This window comes from Meriones unguiculatus, chromosome 9 (genome assembly GCF_030254825.1).
Source record: "Meriones unguiculatus strain TT.TT164.6M chromosome 9, Bangor_MerUng_6.1, whole genome shotgun sequence".
NCBI classification, from domain to species: domain Eukaryota; kingdom Metazoa; phylum Chordata; class Mammalia; order Rodentia; family Muridae; genus Meriones; species Meriones unguiculatus.
Genome location: NC_083357.1, coordinates 57,670,430 through 57,692,895, shown reverse-complemented (window position 1 = coordinate 57,692,895; position 22,466 = coordinate 57,670,430). Strand labels below are relative to the sequence as shown.

Genomic DNA, 22,466 nt, shown 5'->3' with positions numbered 1-22,466 from the left:
TAAGCCAACACTCCAGCTCCTAGTATAATTTTCTCTTCAATAAAATTTTGGTGTGCCTAAGGGTTTCCCTTCATGGATGTGTAGGCACCATGTTTGTGCTTTGTGTTCCCAGAGGCCAGGAGCCTTGGATCCCCTGAAACTGAAGCTCTAGATGGCTGTGAGCTGCTGTAGGGCTGCTGGGAACCCAGAACAGCCATTGTGCTTACCTGCTGCCTCAGCTCTCCTGGCTCCCTTTTAAGCTTCTGGTTAGTATTGTATGGTGATGTTGAAGTCAGAGGTCAGTTCACAGAATCAGCTCTCTTTATCCACCTTTACACAGGTTCTAGGAACCAAACTCAGCTTGCCAGACTTGAATGGCCAGGGTCTTTGCCAGCTCACTCCATCCCCTATTTTTTTAGTAGCAGGATTAACACATTAGAATCATGCTGTCATTTTATATTCTAAAAATTACCAAGTTTTGCTGTGCTGTGGGGCCGCATGCTTTTGATCCCAGCACTTGGGAGGCAGAGGCACATGGATCTCTGAGTTTGAGACCAACCTGGTTTACAGAGTGAGTTTCAGGACAGCCAGGGCTACACAAAGAAACCCTGTCTTAAAAAATAAAAAATGTCCAGGCTCACAAAGAACTTTTGCCTATGTTTATTGTATCTGTTCATGTTCATCTTCTTAAAAATTAGAACTGAAGTATTTTAAATCTTGCAAGTCATAAACCACTTACTATATTGTATGTTTACACAAGTATCACACTTTTTGAAGTAAACCTGTTGTTTTGATTTCATTTGGGGAATTAGGGAATGGGTTAGGGTGGGGGTGTTTTAGCTTTAAAACAGAATCTTAGGTACTATGGCTGACTCAAATTCTTTGTGTAGCTAAAGATGACTTTGAACCCCTGATCCTCCCGCCTCCCAAGTGCATAAATTAAAGGTATGTGTGTCACCAGGTCTTGCCAGTAAACCCATCCTTTTCAAAACAAAATGATTAGTAAGAGAAATTGACACCGGATGAAAGTTTCAAGATCTCTTTAGTAGCTGACATCTCGATTCCCAGATCTGCTTTTTGTTCATACTGTCCTACATCATTGTTTTATTGAGTCATATAAAGTCTGACTTCATACAAATAATCAATTGGAAAAGGAAGTGCCTACCAGCTGCCACACAAGAGTTTGTAGACCCCCCATGATGTAAACAGGAAGAATCCCTTCTTCCTGGGATCCCACTGTTAAAATCTAAGAGAGAACCTTGACAACCATAAACATTGTCTTGAGAGTGTTGGCAGATGAAGATGGGAGCCTTTCCCACTTCAGTTATTCTAGAGACAGGATAGGGTTTGGAGCTGCTGCCCCTGAAGTAGAATAAGGTAGAAAAGACCAATTATTATACTAATGTATTGATTTATTTAGTTAATTACCTACTCTGCTTGTCCTGCCTCTTTGCCAAGCATGACTTCACCTGATACCTGAAACAGGATGACCTGGAGAAACAGATGAAACCGTGGTTTGTTACCTTAAACTGCCAAATATGCTTTGTCACTACCCTTTGTGGTCCTAGTGAGAATACAAACTAGACCCAGGATGAAAGCGTCCCAGAAGCTATCCTGGATTCAAACCTGGGTTACCCCACCTATCTTCCACTCTCATTGGTGTCAGAGTGCTTAATCCAGAAAGATTCCCACAAAACCTCCACCCTACCAATACATGTGGGACATCTGCCTGAAGACAGACCAAGACAGAAGAGGTAGGGAGTGGGGAAGAAACTGAAATCTGCTTTCACCATCTGAGCTCTGATAAGCGGCTTGTTAACTCATAACGACACCTTATTGCTTAGAGTGTTTTAACTATGAAGTTCTTGGGACATCAAAAGACTTTTTCTTTTGGAGGGGATGTGTGTCAAGGTACAGGAATAAATTATTTTATAATGAACTTTAAATTAGAAACACATGCTGTAGAGGGTTCTTATCACATGAACACCTTTGAAAATAGTCTTCACTAGCAAATATTTATGGTTGGATACACTAAATTGTATAAGGACTTGTCACAAACACACATGAAGTACTTTAGGCATGGTCTCCTTACTCTACTGAGACCCCCTGCCTTGCCCCCACCCCTCTCCTCACCTCCTAAACAGATGAGCCATCTCATCATCCCTTACCTCCTGATTCCATTGCACACCAACAAGAGAGCTCAAGCAGACCAATGCAAAGCTCATTTGGGCTGTATGGCTCCTGTCATGCTTCCAACACTCAGAGAGGTAAAAGCAGGAAGATTCGGGCTGGCCTGATCTACACAGTGAGAAAAGAAAGAACCCTAACAACTCCAATTCCAAGGAAAGGAGCTGGCATGAGAGTGAACTGGAAGAATATGGAGCCAGGCCACCAGTGTTGGTGTGCTAAGGAGGGGCAGCCTGTTTGTTTTGAGTGCACCCTGGGTGAACTTCCTGCTTTTCTGTTAACACAGAAAGCTTGATAATCGGGTCTTATTTGCTGGGTCAGGCAGCTTCTTCAAAGTTGATGTCCATAGCAATGTGGTAAAATGCCTAACAGCTTCTGCTGACTGACTTGTCTGTGTGTTCATCTGTGCACTGTTCTTCCAGGGAAGATGTGGACAGGAAATACAAGGCAAAGGTTAAGTTCACAAAGTAGGAGCAGAGCGCTGATGTCCACAGCTGTGTCCTGGCTCTTCTACCCTGTGTCTTCTTAAGTTTTTAAATTAACTGCAAATATGAGGACTTAAGGGTTTTCAACCTACAAAAGTCTTTATTTCCATCTTCTGAGGAATGATAAAGCTTGGCCAGTGTGGAAATAAATTTCCTGAAGGCCACACCTAGTAGAGTCTGAAGGAGCTGCTTTCTTCAGTAACATCAGACAAGGTGGCACAAGTCTTCACCCATAGCGAGAGGCAGAATCAAGTGGCTGTCTGTGACTCTGAGGCCAGTCTGATCTGCACAGCAAATTCCAGGCCAAACACAAAAACAAGAACAAAGAATCATCAATCAAACAACAAACAAACAAACCTGTCCCCAGGGCCTGAAGAGATAGTTCAATCAGTTACCCAGCAGTGGGGAGACAAACACACATTGATGCCTGGAGCTCACTGACCAGGCAACAGACACAAACTGCTGGTGACTGCCAGAGTCAGTGAGAGACCCTGCCCTCAAAAGAAAAGTACGTGGAGGGCAGTGAGGAAGATGCTCAACATTGGCCTCTGCCTCCACACACCTGGACAAATGTGTGCTTGCACACTCCCACATAAGCAAGCACATGTAATTAACTGGTACTCATGGAACAGTAGCCACAACATTCCTGTCCTCACACTTATCACCCTGGAGGACCAGGAGGAAAGTGTGACTCCAATGCCACCTCAGCATTACATCTTGTGAGCTTGAATAAATGACTACATCACAAAGAGGGGTTCTCGTGTTCTAAACATGAAAATAATTTGTGATTTGTCTAAGAGATGTGAAAGCATCAAGTTACATATAATTCACATATATGGTGGACAGCAGTTAATTATGTGGCGTTTTGTTCATTCATTCAGTAAATATTTTTGAGCTTTAATATGTTAAAATAGTTTGCAGACTAAACACACACACACACACACATACACGTTCTACTCTCACGGAAGTAACAGCCTGGCAGGGAACACATTTTCAAAAGATAAGCACAAAATAAGTTTTCAAATACACACAAGATGAGGATGTGAAAAGAAGATAAAGAGTGTTGTCCCTGGACCCATGAGGTCACTGTAGACTTCCCTGTAAGAATTGCAGATCATTTTGACCCTCCTCCTGGGAGGAGTTATCTTCTGACAGGATGTCTCTGGCTTTTTCTGTCTGAGATCAAGAGCAGAAAAAGAGCCCAAGGCTGAGGCTGTGAGAGCAGACAAAGTGGTGGCAGTAGCAGCAGGAGGAGGAGCCCCATGTTAGATCCCCATATTCTCAGGGGACAGTTGCCTCTACTGACAGGTTGGAAGACAGACAGAAGAGAAAAATGAAAGAAAGGGGAATGAAGAATCACACTGAAGGTGTTGTCCTCAGAGAGGAAAACTTGTCTCTTCTCAGCTGGGAAATGCCAACCTAGACCAGTTTAGGAAAGAAGCTGGGAAGAAAGTAATCGTGTCTACTTAATATAGTTGGATGCATGCATCAGGTCCCCAAGTGCAAACTCCTAGGAGAGAGTTGCATATGGCAGTGCTGAGGCTAGTCCTGCTTCACACGAGCGGCTAAAGGTAAAATCAGGGCGAAGTTGTAGAGTTGGTGGCACCTACAGCCTTGCACTGGATGAGCCCACAAAGGGGGTGCTGGAGACTGAGCTGTTGACCCACGGAGTCCCCAACAACAGCATGACCTGAAGAGGGTTAGATTAGACTGAGAATAAATCCTTGCAGGTGAGGTGAGGGCCAGGAGGTAGGGCTGTCCAGAGACTAGCATTCCGCCTCTCAGTGAGTGTCCCCTGAGGACACCTGCCTTACCTTAACTGTTTTCTGTTCCAGTTTGTTACAAGCAGCCCTGTTCGAGGGCTGTGTCATCGAGGAGGAAGGTTGCTGAATGCTGAAGGACACCCCACTAGGATGAGGTCTCATTTCAGATGTAAGCAGCACCCCCTTTACCAGTCACCCTATTAACAGGCTGTGGTGGCTGGGCAATCCTTTGAGAGATACACAATTCTTGGTCTAGAAAGAGTCTGGTTGAGAATTCCCGTGGGAAAACACCCACACCTAAGTGTGTTTTCTTTGCCACAGGAGGACATAAGGTCATCTCTGTGCCAAGCTGTCCTTTCCACACCCTGAAACAGCACAGGACTGAATAGCCCGCTCCTGCCCTCTGCTGGCCGAAAGGTGCTCTTATGGACCTATCTCTGCACTGGGCCATCCCATGGGGTCAATCAAATGCTTCATCCAGCTTCAGCCCTGTCATCCCACGCTGAGGCTGCACACTCTTCTGTGTCAGCCTAGAATATCATCCCAGATTCTGGTCTATTACAAATAAAGCTGCTACAAACATGATTGATCAAATGTCCTTATTGTGTACTTGAGCCTCTTTTGGATATATGCCTAGGAGTAGTATAGCTGGATCTTGAGGAAGCGCTGTTCCTAATTGTCTGAGAAAGTGCCAGACTGATTTCCAGAGTGGTTGTTCAAGTGGAGGAGGGTTCCCCTTTCTCCACAACATCTCAGCATGTGTTGTCACTTGAGCTTTTGTCTGATGTGAGTAAGGTGAAATCTCAGGGTCATTTTGAAATGCATTTTGCATTTCCCTGATGACTAAGGACATTGAGCATTTCTTTAAGTGTTTTTCAGCATTCGATATTCCTCTACAGAGAATTCTCTGTTTAGCTCTGTTCCCCATTTTTTAATTGGATTACTTGATTTGTTGCTGTTTAACTTCTTGAGTTCTTTATATATTCTGGATATCAGCTCTCTGTCAGATATAAGGTTGGTGAAGATCCTTTCCCAATCTGTAGGCAGTCATTTTGTTCTGATGACAGTGTCCTTTGTTTTACAGAAGCTTTTCAGTTTCATGAGGTCCCATTTATTGATTGTTGCTCTTTGCGCCTGTGCTGTTGGTGTTCTGTTCAGGAAGTTGTCTCCTGTACCAATGAGTTCAAGGCTCTTCCCCACTTTTTCCTCTAACAAGTTTAGTGTGTCTGGTTTTATATTGAGGTCTATGATCCACTTGAATTCTAGTTTTGTGCAGGGTGATAAGTATGGATCTATTTGCATTTTTCTACATGTAGACAACCAGGTAGACCAGCACCGTTTCTTGAAGATGCTGTCTTTATTCCATTGAATGATTTTGGCATCTTTGTCAAAAATCAGGTGTCCATAAGAGTGTGGATTTATTTCTGGGTCTTCCATTCAGTTCCATTGATCCACCAGTCGGTTTCTATGCCAGTACCATGCAGTTTTTAGTATTGTTGCTCTATAGTACAGCTTGAGAGCAGGGCTGGAGATACCTCCTGAAGATCTTTTATTGTAGAGGATTCTTTTAGCAATTCTGGGTTTCTTGTTATTCTGTATGAAGTTCAGAATTTTTCTTTCAATGTCTGTAAAGAATTGTGTTGGTAATTTGATGGGAATTGCATTGAATCTGTAGATTGCTTTTGGTAAGATGGCCATTTTTCTATGTTAACCCTGCCAAGCCATGAGCATGGGAGATCTTTCCATCTTCTGATATCTTCTTCTAATTCTTTCTTCAGAGACTTAAAATTTTTCATACAAGTCTTTGACTTGCTTGGTTAGGTTTACATCAAGGTACTTTATGTCTTCTGTGGCTATTGTGAAGGGTGTTATTTCCCTAATTTCTTTCTTGGCCCTTTTGTCTTTTGTATACAGAAGGTCTATTGATTTTTTTTTTTTTTTTTTTAGTTAATTTTGTATCCAGCCACTTTGCTGAAGGTGTTTATTAGCTGTAGGAGTTCCCTGGCAGAATTTTGGGAGCCACTCAGGTATACTATGATATCATCTGCAAATGTGATACTTTGACTTCTTCCTTTCCAATTTGTATCCCCTTGATCTCCTTTAATTGACTATAGGCTTTCTGTATATTGCCTTTACTATGATTAGTTATGTGCCTTGTATCCCTTATCTCTCCAAGACTTTAAAGATGAGTGGATGTTGGATTTTGTCAAATGGTTGGTGTTGTAGCTCCCACAGGTCACAGCTAAGCCTGTCGGTGACTTTTCTTCCCCCGATGGCCTGCATATCACCTTCCATCGCTGGGAAACCCAGCAGGGAAGAGGCTTCCAGTCCACTTCCTCCCTGACTTGTCTAGGCCCTGTCTCCACCAAATGGCTTTGGAAGTAATCTCAGTCTCCTGCATTCACTGGACATCCACTGTTCCATGTCGCTGTAGAAATCTCATGTGGTTTTCCAAGCACTTCCCTGCCTTCTCATGTCAGCCACTGAGTCGGGGAAAGCTGTGTGCAGGGTGGTCCTGGTGGATGGTATCCCCACGTTGGCAGCTAAAGCACAGGCATGCAAGAGTGCCCACAACTTAGGAAACAACAAGTGCTGGTCATCAAAGTGGCACTGAGAAGCTCTGGCTGTGAGCAGGGTCCTCAACGTTCTCCTTATCTCAGTGTGGGAGACCTTTCCTGGAACTTTTATCTGACAGCATCCTTAATTACAAATAGTGGCATAACATCAGTCAACAATTCAGTTGCCTCCATGACACTGGTATGGTGTGTAATTGAAGAAGAAACAGCAGCCTTTGACACTAAAGACAAAGTCTCCCTGAGAACTCAGGCTATGTTCCTTAACATGTGTTTTTATTAAATTCCTTTTCCCAATAAAAGGGTCCTTAGCAAACACATTTTCTGTCAACAGGGCATTGGAATTGGATTTAGAGGCGATAGAGGGCAGCCAAGCATGCAGAAGGACCTACACAGAAAACAGGAAGATTTTCTTGCAGTTGTGGCTTGAACTTGTTGAGCACAGTTTTAACCATGGGAAAGGATCAGGCTAGTGGTCTAAGTCATTTTTCATAATATTTCTGGTGGCCATAAACGTAACTCCAGCATGCAGGGGAGAGGCATTACAGAGAGCTACTGGCTAAAGAGTGGCTTTGCCTTTAATCCCAGCACTCCTGAAACAAAGGCAGGTGGATCTCTGTGAGTTCAAGGCCATCCTGGCCTACAGAGCAAGATACATAACAGCCAAGGCTACACAGGGAAACCCTGTCTTTAAAAACCATCCTTCCCCCCACCAAAAATAAAAGTAGCTTACAAAGACTAAACTACTATTTGGTGAAAGTTGAAAATTGCATTGGGATAATGATGGCCTGATGAGGTCATATATTTAACTATCGTTAAGGCACATTATGTATCAACATTTTCAAAACTAATATCTTAGAAAGACTTACCCAAAAATTGTTTTGAGAAAGGCTTTTAAAAACACCACTGTGGCTACAAATACATAATCTCTGCCTGATCTTATAAACATTTGGTATAGACAGGCTTGGTGGCTCACTTCTGAATTCCCAGAAATTAGGAACCTAAAGCAGGAGGATTGCTGTGAGTTTAATGCCAGCACAGATAAGAACTGATATCGTCTTAAAAGAATAAGGGAAGGAAACATCCAGTATGTTTCTTTCCATATGCTGAGCCCATTGGTATCCCAAGATGGCTGCCCTCACCCCATCCTTGTATTCTTGCAAAAGTCTTCCCATGCTGTTTGTCCAAGGAATCAAGTCATGCTACAGAACAAAGTACCAATGCAGGCTGCTGCTAGGTATGTATTCAGGCCTGTCTAAATCAGTATTTATGTCCAAATGGATTGCAATAGGATGACATTTTCAAGTTACAAGAATGAAGAGGAGGGAGAAGATGGCCCAGTGGTTGAAGGACACTACGGAGGACCCAGCTTTAGTCCCCAGCCTACATATGGTGGCCACAGCCATCTGCAATCCCAGTGTCAGAGATTCTACACCTTCTTCTGCCCTCCACAGGCATCAGCCACACGTATGGTGCACAGACATCCATGCAAGAAAAACACTCACACACGAAAGGAAACCAAGAGGACAAAAAATAATAGAGAAAGTGGGCCAGCAAGATGGGAGGCCTGAGTGCCGAGTCTGAGGGCATGAGTTCAATCCCTGGGACCCACATGGTGAAGTAAAAGTACCAGTCTTCATGGTCTGTCACACACACACACACACACACACACACACACACACACACACACTTTTTTTTTTTCATTAAAAGGTAGAGAAAGATAGTAAAGGATTCTGTAGATTTATTTTGTAGGTAGCTGGCATGACCCCTCCTCAAGGATCTAATTCAGTGTGCCTCACCTGGAGTATGGACCAGGAATTTCACATGCTTTTACCTTCAGAACTCTGGAGAGCAGAAGGATGGCAGATGCTGGTGGTGGTGATGAGGGTTATGGGAATAGTGGTGCAGGTGATGGTGACAGAGACAGTAATGGCAGTGGAGAGGACAATGATGGAGGCAGTGGGGGTGATGGAGGAGGATGATGGTGGGAGGTGAGGGTGGTTGTGGGGGTGATGATGGTGTCTTGAGACAGGGTCTCACTCACCCCAAGCCTGGTTCTCCTTTCTCCTCACATATCTGCATTTCCAGACAGCATTCTCAGATAAATGCTAGTGCTGGTCACTTCCAGAGATTCACAAACATGCTGAGAGATCCTCCCAGCCAGCTCTCTACTCTCAGTTTCTGGGCAGGGCTGCATATCAGGTCATCAGGTTTGACGCTTAGTCATCTTGCAGGCTTGCTAACAGAATCAGCTCCTCCATGGCATGACCTCCGTGTCAGTCTGTTCTCCAGCAGAGACGTGGGGACTCCACTATTCAGCTGTTCCTGTAGGACAAGAATACAACACAGTGCAAGGTGCGCTTCTAAAGAAGCCCCGAGGCGACCATGACTCAAGCTCTGAGGATGAAGGGGTCACCATGCCTTCCTAAGATGTCTCAGCTCACATAGTACAGGAAGGAACTGCACTGTCTCTCAGGAAGCTCTAGGGCAGGAGAGTTTTGCTCTCAGGTCTCAATCCCCTCTAGACCTATAGAAGTCTCAGAGTAAACTCTGATCACCTCTTACAAAAACATTGTAAGCTTCAATATAATGGAAGCAGAAACTAGGGGCTGATTAGTACTGGAGCCTTCTAGCTCTTTCTACCAAATGCAGGTAGAGAAGGAGCTAGCTGTCTGCAGCATCTGAGGCTTCTCGGCAGGACCCAGCCATGTAGGTATCAGTTTCAGAATCTGGGTATAACTTTTGCACATTGAGGCTAACATGAGTCTCTCTCTCTCTCTCTCTCTCTCTCTCTCTCTCTCTCTGTGTGTGTGTGTGTATGTATGCTGGGAAATGAACTCTGGGCCTTGTTCCTTCGAGGCAAACTCCCTCCCACAGAGCTATGTCCTCACTCTCTTTTTCTCCTTAACAAGTTTACCAACAGATCTATTCATGATGTAACACAGAGGAACCTTGCCATACAATGATGGTTTTCTTAAGTCAGATTTTTCCATCTTCTTGCTTAAAAGGAGGCACATTGTGGCTTTTGCTGACGTAGTCAAACTGTGAGCATCACTATATTTAAATGCAGGAGGAATACTCTTGAATTTTTTAAAACATTTTTTTCTGTGTGACTGTGTGTATGGCCTCCACATGCACATGGGTCACAGCACATTTGTGGAGGTCAGAAAACAATTTGTGAGAACTGGTTCTCTTCTTCCACCATGTGAGTTCCAGGGATCAAGTACTTTTATCTGCTGAACAGTCACACTGGCCCACTCAGGAGTGGAAGCATCATTAAGTAAAACAAAGATTATGTGATTCCAGGCACTGTGCAACCTTGGCAAGCTCATCTGGTCATCCTGACAGTCTGAGCTAAGAGACTGGAGGGCAAGTGGTGCAGACAGTTTGACACAGTGGAGAGGTGAGTGGCTCGTGTCCCAGTGACACATGCGCGATTTCATCACACTGGTCAAAGCAGTGCACAATTGAAAGTTGGCAAATTATTTATGTGGGGAATTTTCTACTCAGTATTTTCAGAACACAGTTTCCTACAGATAAATAAAACTACAAAAAGTGAAACTGTGGATAACAAGGAAAAACTTTTCTCTGAAAATAGTAATGTCCAGATTTCCTAGGGCCAACAACACAACACACAGACACACATACACACACAGTAACTGGCCATTACAGATGCATATTAAGCATGAAGACAGACACCTGTGAAGGGAGAAAAAAAAAAACAAAAAACAAAAACACCACCTCAATATTTGCTGCCTTTAGGAAAGAAAAGTGATCTGAAAAACAAAGACCAGAGGATGTGATCTGTGAACAAAGTTGTTTCTTCTGGGAGACACTTGTGCCACATCACTTCTGCAACAGCAACGCGCATGGGGCTTTCCCCCCACTAGCAAGCAGTCCATCAGGTCCTCAGGGAGCAGCAGCTGACTGGCCTCCAACTCATCACGCTTGTCATTATCCTCCCAGACACAGCGTCAAATCCACAGTGAGAGCTCAGTCCCCAAAACTGAGTCCCCGTTACTTTGCCTAGGCTTCTGCCCGTAAACTAGGTGTGACATAATGCTTTCCTCGGGCAATTAATTCTCTCAAGTGGCTCAAAAAACTCTGGGAAGCACATCTACTGGCTTACTATAAAGAATACCAAAAAGGTAAAAATGGTGAGCCACTCAGGGTAAGATCCAGGGCCAGGCCTTTCAGGCCTTCTCCACCATGTTAGTATTCAGGCAGCCTGGTTCTGGGTTGCCTAGCAACCTATGATGTCATCATGTGTTGCCAGCCAGGTAGCCACACTGGCAGGCATGGTTACATTGCTCCTTAAAAGGATCAACCCGCCCACTTTGTCTCTCTCTTGCCCTCTTCCTCTCTCACTCTCAGCCCTTGGCTTTTGCCCTCTCCCCTTTCTCTGTTGGGGCTCCCCCCTCCCTTTCCCCTATCATGTCTCACTCTCTCCTTCTACCTCTCTCTTCATCGCCATCTAATAAACCTCTTCCATATAAAATCTGCTGGGTGCTTCATCATTCATTATTTTGGTCCTAACACACCATGCCTCACTTCAGGAACTGCACATATCCAGCGGTTCTGTTTGCTTTCTTATGGAGACTTCATTGCATATCCGTGACCAAAGCATATACAACGATGTAGGGATGTGATTAGACAAAAAGATCATGCTCTGACCTGAGGGAAGAAATCCACACCAACCTGTCTGTCCACATTCTTGGCTTTTCTGTACAGCATTTCTTCCTCCTAGGAATGCAGCCAGATCTCTCCTGAAGTGAAGAGTCTTAACACCTCCTATGACACGGGTCCTTCAGAAAGTTTTCTTTTTCCTCTCTCTCTGTCTCTGTCTCTCTCTCTGTCTCTGTCTCTCTCTCTCTGTGTATGTGGGGGGGGGGGAGTGTTTATTTGAGACAGGGTTTTTCTGTGTAGTCCTGGCTCTCCTAGAACTCTGTAGACCAGACTGGCCTCAAACTCTGAGATCAGCCTGCCTCCGCCTCCTGAGAGCTGAAATGAAAAGGCATACTCTACCACACTGGGCCTGAAATTTTCTTCTTGGCCAGCTCCAAGACAGAAAATGCAAGGGATTCGAGATCTCATTCCCCATTTTAGAAAAGAGAAACTGTGATTTCTATGGACTGCCTTGAAGAGGAAATTTTAAGCTAGGAACTGTGAAAGAGTGTGTGAGCTTGTGTGCAACATACTCTTCTTTGTACATACTTAATTTATAGTATACATGCAGTATCACAAACATAAATCATCACAAAGCCTTTTACTGAATAGACTTCCTTAATTTAATACATGTGTATACTATGTATGTATAAAATGGCCAAACAACTCTTCCACATTCTCCCTCTGAGCCTATGAAGAAGGTCCGTGGTAACAGAAATTCCAAACCCTGAGGAACTCCTAAAATAAAACCTGACACTGTCAAAAAGAGGCAGCTCAGATCTGACCTCAGGAGTCTTTGCTCTTAAGCCACACTGCAAGGTTCTCTGCACACACTTCCTTACTCCTCTCCTCTCCTTTTTCATGCCCACTGCACTGAGGTGGCTGAGGATAACAGAACAAAGGGGATGTCCCTCAGACCTGTCCATCTTCTGGAGAAGAGGGTGAATGTCCTAAAGCAACAAGCAGATGGAGCCTGAGGCCTGTGGGCTGCAGAAAGACAGCCCTGTCCTTTATTCTGCAGCTTCCTGAAGGTCAGCAACGTTGAACTGGTTCTCATATGTTCTTCCCACTCAGAATGCAGGATCTGGGAAAGTTTCAGCCAGTGCTGTGATCGGGAGCAGCAGGGTCCCCAGGGTCTGCAAGCCCACCAACACCTTCAAAACAAGAGAGTGAAGGACATGTAACACCACTCCTACCAGACGTTGGAACCCTTCAACTGCTAGCCTAAATGATTCAAGCTACTAACACACGGGTTTCTCTGCAGGGTTCCAGCCCTCTGTCACCATTGGTCTAAATGTCCTCCTGGAGAAGTTGGTATGTTCTCAGGGTCTATGTGTTGTGGGTTCATATGGAGAGCTGCTCTCCTGGTCTGTCAGGTCCTACAGGAAGCTGTTTGAGGAACTCCACTACTGATTTCCATGGTGGCTGGACTAGTTTACACTCCTATTAGCAGTGTATAAAGGTTCCCTTCTATGCACCTCCTCGCCAGAATTTGCTGTCATTTGTTTCTTGCATTCTGAGTGGGAATAACTTATGAAAACCAGTTCAACACTGATGGCCTTCAGAAACAGTCAACTAAGAACCTCCCACACTGTGCTCCAGAAACAGTTGCTTCCCATCCCCCACCCTGCATTCAATGACTCAGTGCCATAACCCCATCATCACTAATTACCAATGGGACAAGTTTCTGGGAGACCGAAGAATTAAAAATTAGTGGGTATTGGTTTAACGTTTAAAGCACAAGCCTGAATGAAGGCCAGCCAGGTGGAGACATGTCCAGCCACCTGTAGGGAACAACCAGCCTTACTACATTCTTTTCCTGCTCACTAGAGATACAGTTGCTAGGAAATCAGCCCCTCTCCCCTAGGACAGCAAAACGAGGGAAGCCAGACCATTAATGGTTTGGGGGCCTTCCTATAACCAATCAGTTCAAAATGCAACATCCCTTTTTGTGTTTCGACCAATAGACGCTTGCCAGGCAGGAATCCCCCTGCTTTGGGTGCACTGGGAGGGACCAGACTCTTTAAATTGACCACTTAACCTGAGCATGAGGCTCTCAGCTCTCAACCGCTTCTGCAGAGAGGGTGTGTAAGCCCAAGCTAGCTTGTAATAAAAAAGATCCTCATGTGTTTTGCAACAAGGTCGACTCCTGCTGGTCTTTTGGGGTCTCGTGAATCTGGCACATTTCCGCTGTCACTTTCTTAGCCATATTTTCCCTATGTGCATGCTCCACAACCCTTACTCACACAAAACCTGCCATCATGACCTGATCTGCCACTGTCTCCATCCCTGCTCAGAGGCCGCCATTTTGTGGCCCCCACCCCCTACTCCAATAATTCTCTTGACTAACTGTCATGCCTACTGGCATGCAGGATCAGGGACCTTTTCAACCAGTGCTGTGATGAGTAGAAGAAAGGTCTCCAGGGTCTGCAAGCCCACCAACACCTTCAAACATCTGTTTTGTGGTATGGATTTTGTGGTATTCCTTGTCCCTCCCCCACCCTCTGAACACCAAGATATGTTTTTGCTGCAAAACCCTCTCAATGATCATGTCTTCACAAGGTTTGGGCTGGAGAAACAGCTGATCTAGCAGCCGAAGCAAGAGAAGGGTCATTGTGGAAACCATATTTTCTGTGAAAGTCATAAAATAACAATCAGTCACTTTCTCTGAGGCACGGTGTCTCCTTCCTCTCTCTCATCATCAAAAGATGACATAGCCAGTGAGATGTCTCAGTGAATAAAAAAGCTTGCTACCAAGCCTGATGCTCCAGCATTCATACAGTGGAAGAAGAGAACCAGCTCCCACGTGCTGTCCTCTGTCCTCTGTGTCTGTGTAGCTCACTTGTTTGGGTAACTCACAATAACCTGTTAACTCCAGCTCCAGGGGATCAGACGCCCTCTCCCATTGTGGCCCACGGGAATTGAATTGCAATCCTGTACAAGGGCAAGTACTCTTAACTCTCTTAACAGCTGAGCCATTTCTCCAGCCTTTCCTAATCATGTTTCTTGCTTCCAGATTTGACACCAGAGTGAATGGGGGTATCATACCCTTCTAAACAGAGGACAAAAGTGTCCTCCATCACAAAGGATATTTGATTCTTACCTGAATTACTCAATAAATGGCAAAAATGCATTTACCATTTGCTTTGGGAATTAGAAAGTGTTTTTCTTTTATTTTGGGGTTTGAATTAAGGCTCTGTGAGGATATAATGACTTTGAGATGTGGATAAAGTCAGTGTTTCTCCATAAGGGACTCTGGAATGCCATCAAATGTAGGATAGAACACTGGAATGCCTGGGGCCTTCCTCAACTTTTAGAGAATATTTAGGTCAACTGATGTTCCCATGTTTTAGCGCCTGTCTGAAGAAAAGTAACATTGCTGTACATTATATAAGCTGAATGTGCTGGCCCGCTAATCAAGGCTCCTTCCTAAAATGTAAACTTAACTCTGTTATCAAAAGACCTGTAATGATAAAAATGAGCCTGGTGTTGCAGTTTGCTCTCCTGCGCTCGCTAGCCTTGAATGCCCTGGTTTCCTGCTTCAAGTTTTCAACATCAATCAGGAAAGATGATCTGGCTGGCCTCTTAAACTTTTATAATCGGCTCTCCCTCATATCCTTGTAAATGAAAGCAATTATTGCACAATCCCATCATCCATGAACACAACTGAGCATCAAGATGTTTCCATGACTTATCCAAAGTCACACAATGGTGACCTCTCAAATTGCCCTTGAAATAGTGTTCTGACATTTGCATTCAAAGCCTCCTTCATTCTGCAAAACCTGCTGTGACATAAGCCTGTGATCCCAGCTACTCTGCAGCCTGAGGCAAGAGGAGCACAAGTTCAAGGCCTACCTTGCACAAGATCATACCTCAAAATAAAATACAGTAGAGATGTAACTCGGTGGTAGAGTACTTCTCTAGCTAAAGAGGAAGAGGGGAGATAGGAAGGGAGGGGAGGAGAGAAGAAGGAAAGGAAAAAAAGCAAGAGACAATGGGAAAGAAAGAAGGAGTGGGAGGGAGAAGAAAGATAGATTGCTTAACTCCACTTTCTAACTGCTCACTCAGCCCCTTACCCAGTGCTGCCTCCTGCCTGCCTGTTCTCCTCAGCTGCCAGCGAGAATTCTTCACATTCACAGTCTTGATGTCACACAACCTTCTTTACCCAACTCTAGGCTGAGGATCGTGCAAAATTAAGAGCCAGGGGTTCTGGGACTGGAGAGGCATTACTACCGTCTCCTCCCAACAAGTATTTAATCGTGTCCAGCAGTGGTGAGGAACATGCCAGGGAGAGGCTGGTTACTGGCTTGTTGTCTTTCAGGAAATGGAAACTGAGGCTGCCCGTCCTTGCATGTGCACGAGCGCTCCCACAGTGTGTGGGAGACAGCACTGCAGAAGCCTAACCACCCAGGGGTGAGTCAGACTCACACACCTGGCAGGTGAGGGGAAATGAGTGCACGGATCCCTGAAACTGAGGTTCTCTCTGGACCTATCTCTACTCCCTGAGCCTGGTGTTCTCATGGATCATATGGGAAAACTCATCTATAATTTGTTGTCTGTTGCTAATAACACAACACCACAGACTAGGTAAACTTATTTTGATTCACAGTTTGTGGGACTCCAAAGCTGAGGGGCAAAATCTGGTGGTGGCCTTCTTGCTGGTAGACTCCTGAGGTGATACAGGACATCACAAAGCAAAAGACTAAGGGTATGCATGTGCCATAGTCTCTCTCCTTTTTAAAAAAAAAATATCTATTTTTATGTACACTTGGTGTTTGGCATATTATATTTCATATGAGGGAGGCAGAGGCAGGCAGATCTCTGAGTTCTAGGCCAGCCTGGTTTGTAGTGTGAGTTCAAGAACAGCCAGGGTTACAAAAAAATAAAGGAAATATTCTCTCTCCAAAAAAATAAAGGAAATAATAGATAGGTAAATGGCTAGACAGACAGATAAAGCAAGCCACCAGAATTCAATCATGACATCATCTAATCTTTATCACCTTGCAGGTCTTGTGCACCATGGCCCAGTCATTCTCCCAGGTGAAATCTCTGTGTTATTTGGCTCTTTCGGCCCAGCCTCCTTTTCCCAGAATTCAGAGCTTCTCTTAGAATTAAGAAAGATCCCACCCTAATCTGACAAAAGCTCAGAAAGGGATCCTTATTTTCCTCATCTGAAAAGTTAATGCAAGAATTCACTTGTGATGCATGGTCCATAAGCAGCACAGGCTATGTCATTCTTTTCTGGAAGAAATGGGGATGCTCAATGGAAAAAAGGCTGTCTCAGTCCCCAAAACAGATGCCTCGTTCTTCTAGCCTCTTGTCACATGACAGGGTGATGACAGCTCTCTGGTGAAGCTCTCCCACTTTCAAGGTTCCTGTTTGGTGTTCACCTGGCTCATCACTTTTTTTTAAATTTTATTTTATTATGAGACAGGTTTTCCCTGTGTAGCCCTCTGCCTCCCGAGTATTGTTTTTAAAGGCATGTACCACCACCATCTGACCAGAAAGTATTTTTTAACATGCTCCTCTCAATCTAAAAGCCTTAGGACAATAGGACAATTGTGATCATTCTTCACTTGTTCCATTTTCAGAGGACATTGAAATATAAAAACTACATGTTACCCTTTGGTGTGGCAAAACTGCTTTTTTTTTTCCCTCTCTCTCTCTTTTTAACCATTTATAAAAACTGTTCTGTTGTATTTCTAATTATCAAACTATTAATCATGTCTACGGTCCTTCCAAATGGTATTCCTGCCCCATCACGGCTGTCTTGCTGAGTAGACAGGCCACAGAAAGCAAAGGAACTTTTGTCTTGTGCTTTGGGTTCCAAGTGCCTGCCAGTCTTTCCTACTCAGGGTCCCAGGAGAGCAGAGATCCTTCAAGATTCCAAGAAGACAAGGGAATGCAGCTCACACCTGCCACATACCACAAAGAATTCTATAGACAAGACAGAGCTGGAAGCATTGGATCAAAGGAGCATGGCCATACCCTTGGCTCCGGTTATATTACAAAGAGTCTCCCACGAAGTCCACACCTACTCACAATGCAGAGTAATATTCCTTCACACTCCTGTTTAACCTGCATTTCTTCACCAATAAGGTTGAGTAGTTTCCAATATTCATTTCTGTACAGTTTCTCCTAATAACACAGTACTCAACAACTTGTGAAGGCTAAAGCCAAATTTCCCTTTCTTTTTAAAAAAGATTTGTTTTGATTTAATTACATGGGAGGAGGCAATGTGTACTGGTAAGTACAGATGCCCAGAGGCGAGAGACATTGGACCCCTGAACATGGAGTTACAAGCAGTTGTAAGCTGTCTTATGTGAGTGCTCTTAACTGAGTACCAGTCTTTTCCCTTAAGCAAAACATCTCAGGCTCAAACCTGTAGTCATAGGAAGGGCTTGGCCCCTGACCTTGGTATAGCCGTATCAGTGTTCTGCACAAGAATGGTGTCTTAGCTTGGCTTTCTGTTGCTATGATAGTGACCATCACCAAAAGCAATTTGGAAAGGAGAGGGTTTATTTCACCTCGAAGATGGCAGTCCATCGTGGTGGGAAGCGAAGGAAGAAACCTGAAGGTGGGGACTGAAGCAGAGGGCAGAGACTACCTGCTAAAAGTAGGCTGGACCCTTCCACATTGATCATTAGTCAAGAAATACTCCCACACCATTGGCACTCTAAAGGGGAGATTTCTTTTTCAGAAAATGGTTCTCTTTTCTGAAATGATCCTAGTTTGTATCAAGTTGACAAAAAAAAAAAAAAAACACTCACTAGCATAGGCAATACATAACCTGTATCTGCTATAGCACCTAGGAAAAATAGTGGGGTAGTAGAAAAACAACAACAGAAAGAGGAGTAGAAAGAGGAAGAGAAGCAGAAAAGAGGAGGAGGTGGTGGAAGTGATGGAAGAGGAGGAGGAAAAGGAAGAGGAGGAGGAGTAGAAGGAAGAGGGAGTTGGAGAGATGGCTCAGCAGTTAAGAGCACTGTCTGCTCTTCTAGAGGTCCTGAGTTCAATTCCCAGGAACCACATGGTGGCTCACAACCATCTATACTGGGATCTGATGCCCTCTTCTGGCATGCAGGTGTACATGCAGATAGAGTACTCATGTATAAAATAAATAAATCTTGAAGAAGAAAGAGAAGAAGACAAAGACAAAGAAGAAGAAGAACCTACATACCTATGATCCCAGCACTTGAGAAAGAGACAGGAGGATTGCCATGAATGTGAGGACAGCCTGATTGCATAGCAAGGTCCAAGCCAGTGCCAGAGCCACACAGCACAACCCTGTCTCAGGAAGGGAGAAAAGGAGGGAGGGAGTGTGACAGTTTAAATAGGAAAGGCCACCACAGATTCATATGTTTGAATGCTTGGCCCATAAGGAGCGGCACTATCAGAAGGTTTGGCCTTGTTGGAGAAGGTGTGTCACTGTGGGGCAGGCTTTGAGGTCTCCTATGCTCAAGGTGCGTTCAGTGTGGCACACAGCCTCCTTCTGTTGCCTGCACATCAAGATACAGAACGCATAACTCCTCCAGCACCATGACTGCCTGCATGCCACCCTGCTTGCCGCCATAGTAACAATGGACTGAACCTCTGAAACTGTAGCCAGCCCCAGTTAAATGTTTTCCATTTAAGAGTTGCCATGGCCATTGTCTCTCTTCACAGCAACAAAACCCAAACTAAGACAAGAAGGAAGAAGAAAGAAAGAAAGAGGGACTGGAGAAATGACCCAGGGGCAAAACTCTAGCCACTTGGGCCTGAGGAAAAGCACAGTAGCAGACTTCTGTGACCCTCGCACTCCTATGGTGAAGTGGGAAAAAAGACAGAAAGATTATGCAGAAGCTTGCTGGTCAACTAGCCGAGAGTACACAGGCCAGCAGCAGAAGAAATAACAGGAGGGATTTTGGCTCCACAAAATGGGAGGTAAGAGCTGACTCCCCAAACTCCTCTGATCTCCAAATACATACCATGGTACTAGCACACACCTATACACCCATAACATATACACACATCAGACATACTCACATACATACACATGCCCTGTGCACATACACATGTTATATATACATACCACATACAAAAATAACAATTTTTTAAAAGTAAAAGCTCCTTAAGATGCTAACGTGTAGGACTGGAGAGACAGCTCAATGGTTAAGAACACTGTCTGTTCTTCCAAAAGATCTAGGTTCAATTCCCAGCACCCACATGGCAGCTCACAATCCTGCCTCTGTCTCTGGAAGGCATATGCCTAGAATCCCAGCACTCCAGAGACAGAGGCAGGATTGTGAGTTGAAAGCCAACATGGACTACATTGCAAGAGTCTGTCTCAAAAGAGAAGAGAAGAGAAAGAAGAGAAGAGCAAAAGAAAAGAAAGAAAAAAAAAGAAAAGAAAAAGAAAATGAGGTCTAAGTCAGTGTATTAGTTGCTATTCTGTTGCTGTAATCAATCAAGTTGCTATTCTGTTGCTGTAATCAATCACCATCACCAGCAACTTATAAAAGGAAACGTTTAATTGGGGTTAACGATTGAAGAGGATTAGAGTCCATGCTTTAGGAGCAAATGCATGGTGTCAGGAACAGCTGGGAGCTCACATCTGGAACTACAAGCAGAAAGCACACTGAGAACGGCACGTTTTTGCTTTGTTTCAGTTTGGTTTTTTGAGATAGGGTTTTTAGGTATATCATTGGCTGTCCTGGAGCTCACTCAATAGACCAGGCTGACCTTGAACTCACAGAGATTTGACTGCCCCTGCCTCCCTAGGACGGGGATTAAAGGTATGCTTATCTCTGACTGGATGGCAATGGTTTTTTTGAAACCTCAAAGCCTACCCCTAGTGACACACTTCCTCTAACAAGGCCACACCTCCTAATCCTTCCCAAACAGTTCCACCAACTGGGATCTAAGAATTCAAACATAGGAGCCCATGGGGACCATTCTCATTCAAACCACCACTCTTAAGCTCTTAAGAAGTTATATTTCCAGTGAAAAGGAAGGATGCCAATTAGACCATTACCAGGAAAAAGGCAGCCACATCTCTATTAGCAGTTTGACAGGGAAAAGAGGAATGTCATTCACAGACAGCACCAATTAATTCCCTGATTTCCTCTCATTCCCTGGTGCTCAGTCTTAACTGGCCCCCAAACTGTTCTTTCATGTCTGTTTTTAAAATGATATGGCTGTAGAGTAACAATTTAAATATATAGTCATGTCCCTTCAAATTCCAAAAGTGCATATAAAAATAGTAGCCTAAATTTATTGAACAGTTACTTTGACCCAGACATTATCATATTTAATCATTAAAACAACCCTTTTAAAGGCATCAACTGTCACTGCTCTAGGATCTCACTACCAAATGCTGGACCCCAGGAGTTTTACATATCCTGTGTTATGACACCTGCCTATAACAACAAGAACAAAAAAAAAAACTAATCAAACTTCTAGCATGGCAGACCTGTAAATGCAGTGATATTTTGTTTAAGCGCAAGACAGTAATTTAACATAAAAGTAAAGTATAAGAAATGCAAAACGGGGCTGGAGAGATGGTTCAGCCATTAAAGGCTAGGCTCACAACCATAAACATAAGAAATGCAAAATGTAGGCTGGGCATAGTAGCATAGGCCTTTAAACTCAGCACTTGGGTAGCAGAGGCTGGTGGATCTCTATAAGTTCTAGGCCAGCCTGATCTACATAGTGAGTTCCAGGTCAGCCAGGGCTATGCAGAGACTTTCTGACGGAAGGGGGGAGGGGGGAGAGAAAGCAAACTTGCAAGGGACTGAAGTAGGTAGCACATTTTCCACAGCTGTCACACACTCCCTCGAGTCTCCAGAGATTTGAAATCAAATCTCTATGACCCAAACACAAACCAGGCATCTAAGTGTCCTGAGGACACAGCTGCTCATATGTGGTCCTGTAATTATTCTAGTCTATGGTGACCACGCAGAGTGCTCAGCGTGCTGTCGGCGGACTCCTACCCCCCAAGAGGTTAAGGACAAAACCACAGCTGTGCAACGCGCTGCCACCAGGAAACAGGTGTTGACAGCTCCTTAAGGCTTTTCTAATGCCACCGGCTCTTCCGAACAGTTAGCATAAAATTCATTTGCATTCCAAGGACCAACAATACCCAGTATTGTGCAGTGTTCTTGGGCACATTTGACCACCTGAAAAATTAGGTTAACAACAGAGGATAGTAGGAACAGAGGATTGTGGGAATTAGGTGTACTATATGGAAGTTCTTGACAGAAAACCTCGAGCGTGTTCACAAAGAAAATATAAGAAAAAGTAAACCAATTGGCCTTTATATCTATTAAGCTGCTAACTATAATAACTATTAGCTGACATCTTTCATCGCCTACATTTTCGTTTCGGGATTGTCCGATTTCACAGAGGAACACTGGCCAAGGCTCAGAATTCTTCAGCGCTAAAAGAAAACAAAGGAAGTCAACACGTCCCTCTTCACCTGCCTACACCACTCTCAGCCCCACCCCAGCTCCTGCGTCTGCTCCGCTGGTGTCCCTCCCCTCCCCAACCCACCCCTGGCCCCCTCCTTCCCTCCTCCCCGCCCTCGCCCTTTCCTCCCTCCCCCTCCCCGCCCTCCCCTTGAGGCTGATCCCTCCCCACACATTTCACAAAACGCGCCCTGTCCCTGCCGCGCTGGTTCCCGGCCCTAGGCCACGCGCCGCCTTGGGGCCACGCCCCTTCTGATGACTAAGCCCCTCCACGAACGGCTTCTGTCGCAAAGAGATGGACAGAAAGGTCGCTTATTGGCTGCTAGCGAATACTACCCCTTCTTATTTAGCTGATACTGTCCGGGTCGAAGT

General features: G+C 44.6%; 2 long non-coding RNA genes across 2 annotated transcripts; one reads left to right on the top strand and one right to left on the bottom strand.

Moving 5' to 3' along the window:
- Positions 1-636: 636 nt before the first annotated feature.
- Positions 637-22,367, bottom strand: LOC132656479 (uncharacterized). Its single transcript, XR_009594219.1, has 5 exons — positions 22,269-22,367; positions 22,002-22,066; positions 11,686-12,806; positions 9,032-9,312; positions 637-2,935 (listed from the first exon to the last, which is right to left on the bottom strand). It is a non-coding gene; the product is annotated as an uncharacterized LOC132656479 (long non-coding RNA).
- Positions 3,888-4,994, top strand: LOC132656623 (uncharacterized). The gene is made up of 2 exons (XR_009594341.1): positions 3,888-4,583; positions 4,736-4,994. It is a non-coding gene; the product is annotated as an uncharacterized LOC132656623 (long non-coding RNA).
- Positions 22,368-22,466: the final 99 nt, after the last annotated feature.